We start from the raw sequence: 4226 nt of genomic DNA on the forward strand, positions 1-4226 counted from the left end.
AGAAAATAAAAAGTATTGCCACCGCATCAAAATAATTAAACTAATTTCAAGATAGAATTCGAAATTCATGTACTTCTTGTTCTTTTGCAATTAGAAACATTTTTCATTTACGAAAGGTGAAGTATTTATGGGACATTCATAACTTCAAGGCATAGACACTAGACACTAATGATCATGTAATAAACATAGACAAAACATAAAGCATAAGGAACGAAAATAGAAAAATAAGAACATGGAAATTAAGGAACGGCTCCACCTTAGTGATGGCAGCTAGTTCTTCTTGTTGAAGATCATATGGAGTGCTTGAGCTCCTCAATGTCTCTTCTTTGCCTTCGTTGCTCTTCCCTCATGGCTCTTTGGTCCTTTCTGATTTCATGGAGTATAATGGAGTGCTCTTGGTGCCCCATCCTTAGTGCTCTTGGTGCTCCATCTTGGAACTCAAATCTCCTAAAGAGGTGTTGAGTTGCTCCCAATAGTTGTGTGGAGGAAAATACACCCCTTGATGCATCTCAGGGATTTCTTGATGAGGGACTTCCTTATGCTTTTGTTGAGGTCCATGAGTGGGCTCTCTTGTTTGCTCCATCCTCTTTTTAGTGATGGGCTTTTGAGATGAATCTCTCCATCTTCCATGACTCGGAGTTGGAAGCAACTGCCTTCCATTTCCTCTTCCTAGAAGTTTCTCCGGTCTTGGGTGCCATTAATGGTCATTGAAAACAAAAAGCAAAGCTTTTTCCAACACCAAACTTAAAAGGTTTGCTCGACCTCAAGCAAAGGAAGAAAGAAAGGAGTAGGAGAAGAAGAAAATGAGGAGATGGAGGTGTGTAGTGAATTTGGCCAAGGGGGTTTAAGGTGTTTGTGATGTGTGAAGTTGAAGGTGGGAAGGAGGGGTATTTATAGGGTAAGGGAGGGATGGTATCCATGTGGAATGGGTTGGGTTTGGGGGGAATTGGTTTGAATTTGAGTGGGTAGGGGTAGGTGGGTTGTATGATGGGAAATAGTGATGGATGTGAGTGGTGAAGAGGTTATGGGAAAGAGGGTAGGATTTGATAGGTGAATGGTGTTTGGGAAAGGGTGTTATGGAAAAGTGTGAAGAGAAGTGAGAATGAGTTAGGGTAGGTAGGGATCCTGTGGGGTCCACAGATCCTGAGGTGTCAAGGATTTCTCATTCCTACACCTTTCTAGTGTTTAAACGCCCTCTGTGTGGCATTTCTGGCATTAAACACCAGGCTGATGCCCATTTCTGGCGTTAAATGCCAGTTTGGCTACCAGTTCTGGCGTTTAACGCCCTGAATGCTGCCAGACTGGGCGTTAAACGCCCATTCTGATACCCTTATTGGCGTTTAACTCCAGCTAGACACCAGACACCCTTTTCTGGTGTTAAACGCCAGTCTGTGTGCCATTTCTGGCGATTAACACCCAGAATGGTGCCAGACTGGGCATTAAACTCCCACTTTGCTAGCCTTACTAGCGTTTGAATGCCAGTAAGCTCGTCCTCCAGGGTGTGCTATTTTTTATGCTGTTTTTTTATTTTGCTTTGATTCTGCAGCTATTTTTGTGACTTCACATGATCATCAACCTAAAGAAAGCATATAATAAAAATGGAAAATAAAATGAAAGAGTAATTAATATAGATAAATGATATTGGGTTGCCTCCCAATAAGCGCTTCTTTAATGTCAATAGCTTGACAGTGAGCTCTTACAGAGCTTTACAGATGCTCAGAGCATGATTGTGGCCTCCCAACACCAAACTTAGAGTTTGAGTATGGGGGCTCTGCTTGGCTCTATATTTAGAGAAGCTTTTCATGCTTCCTTTCCATGTTTATAGAAGAAGATCCTTGAGTTTTAAACATAAGGTAGTCCTTTTCATGGTGCTTATAGTACAAGGTATTAGGAACTTTCTGGGATCAAGTTTCTTTTGAGGCAATGTTTGCTGAATCCATGTATTCAGTTCATTGATGAGAAATAAAGGTTCATCCTCCCAAGTCTCATTACCAAATAACATGGCATTCAGCTTCATGATTGCTCCTAGATACTGAGCAACTTGCTCTTCAACAATATTTTTGTCCTCTTTAGAGGAAGAATACTCATCAGAACTCATGAATGGCAAAAGTAAGTTCAGTGGAATCTCTATGGTCTCTGTCTGAGCCTCAGATTCCCTTGATTCCTCAGTAGGGAATCCCTTATTGGTCAGTGGGCATCCCTTGAGGTCTTCCTCACTGGGAATCACTACCTTGAGGTCTCTTCTATATTGCTTGGGAGAGTACTAGGAGGAGTTTCAGAAACTCTTTTACTCAACTGACCCATTTGTGCCTCCAAATTTCTAATGGAGAACCTTGTTTCATTCATGAAACTGAGAGTGGCCTTAGATAGATCAGAGACTATATTTGCTAAGCCAGAGAGGCTCTGCTCAGAATTTTCTGTTTGTTGCTGAGAAGATGATGGAAAAGGTTTGCTATTACCAAACCTGTTTCTCCCACCATTATTGTTATTGAAGCCTTGTTGAGGCTTCTGGTAATCCTTCCATGAGAAATTTGGATGATTCCTCCATGAAGGATTATAGGTGTTTCCATAGGATTCTCCCATGTAATTCACCTCTTCCATTGCAGGATTCTCGGGGTCATAAGCTTCTCCTTCAGAGGAGGCTTCTTTAGCACTGCCGGATGCAGCTTGCAATCCAGTCAGATTCTGAGAAATCATATTGACTTGCTGAGTCAATATTTTATTCTAAGCCAATATGGCATTCAGAGTATCAATCTCAAGAACTCTTTTCTTCTGAGTCACCCCATTATTCACAGGATTCCTTTTAGAAGTGTACATGAACTGGTTATTTGCAACTATCTCAACGAGTTCCTGGGCTTCTACAGGTGTTTTCAGATGAAGGGATCCACCAGCAGAATGATCCAATGACGTCTTTGACATTTCAGATAGACCATCATAGAATATACATATGATACTCGATTCTGGAAACATGTCAGAATGACATCTTTTGGTTAATTGCTTGTATCTTTCCCAAGCTTCATAGAGGGATTCACCTTCCTTCTGTATGAAGGTTTGGACTTCCACTCTAAGCTTACTCATCTTTTGAGGTGGAAAGAATTTGGTCAAGAAGGCATTGACCAGCTTTTTCCAAGAGTTTAGGCTTTCTTTAGGTTGTGAGTTCCACCATGTCCTAGCTCTATCTCTCACAGCAAAGGAGAAAAGCATAAGTCTGTAGACCTCAGAATCAACCCCATTGGTCTTAACAATATCACAGATCTGCAAGAATTTAGCTAAAAACTGATGAGGATCTTCTGATGGAAGTCCATGAAACTTGCAGTTCTGCTGCATTAGAGAAACTAATTGAGACTTAAGCTCAAAGTTGTTTGCTCCAATGGCAGGAATTGAGATGCTTCTTCCATAGAAGTTGGAAGTTGGTGCAGCATAGTCAATAAGCATCTTCCTTGCATCTCTAGCATTATTGTTGGGTTCGACTGCCATGTCTTCTTCTTTTTCGAAACTCTCTGTAAGTTCCTCTCCGGAGTGTTGTGCTTTAGCTTCTCTTAGCTTCTTCTTGAGAGTCCTTTCAGGTTCAGGATCAGCTTCAACAAGAATAATTTTATCCCTATTTCTGCTCATATAAAAAAGAAGAGAACAAAAGGAAGTAGTGGAATCCTCTATGTCAAAGTATAGAGATTCCTTGAGGTGTCAGAAGAAAAGAGGAATAGAAAAATAAGGTAGAGAGAGAATAAGAAGAATTCGAACACAGAAGGAGAGAGAGGGTTCGAATTATAAGTAGAAGAGAGGTGTTAGCAAATAAATAGAAAGAGATGAGAGAGAGAGAGAGTTTTTGAAAATTAAAATTAATATAATTAGTTAATTAAAAAGATTTTTGAAAAAGTGGTTAGTGATTTTCGAAAATTGTAAGTGAAAAAGTGGTTAGGTGGTTTTGAAAAAGATAAGAAATAGTAATTTGTTGAAAAAGATTTGAAACTAATTTTGAAAAGATGAGAAGTTATAAAAAAAGATTTTGAAATCAAATTAAAAGAGATATGATTGAAAAGATTTGATTTTAAAAAGATATGATTGAAAAGACATGATTAAAAAAGATTTGATTTGAAAAACATTTGATTTTTAAAAGGATATGATTGAAAAGATATGATTGAAAAAGATTTGATTTTAAATATATTTGGCTTTTTAAAATTGATGACTTGACTAACAAGAATTTAAAAGATATTTTTGAAAATATG

The 4226-nt window shown here is 38.8% G+C and overlaps 1 non-coding gene across 1 annotated transcript; it reads left to right on the plus strand.

Annotated features, from left to right (window-relative positions):
- Positions 1-2968: 2968 nt before the first annotated feature.
- Positions 2969-3072, plus strand: LOC127743315 (small nucleolar RNA R71). Its single transcript, XR_008004707.1, has one exon. It is a non-coding gene; the product is annotated as a small nucleolar RNA R71 (small nucleolar RNA).
- Positions 3073-4226: the final 1154 nt, after the last annotated feature.

This window comes from Arachis duranensis, chromosome 10 (genome assembly GCF_000817695.3).
Source record: "Arachis duranensis cultivar V14167 chromosome 10, aradu.V14167.gnm2.J7QH, whole genome shotgun sequence".
Classification (NCBI taxonomy): domain Eukaryota; kingdom Viridiplantae; phylum Streptophyta; class Magnoliopsida; order Fabales; family Fabaceae; genus Arachis; species Arachis duranensis.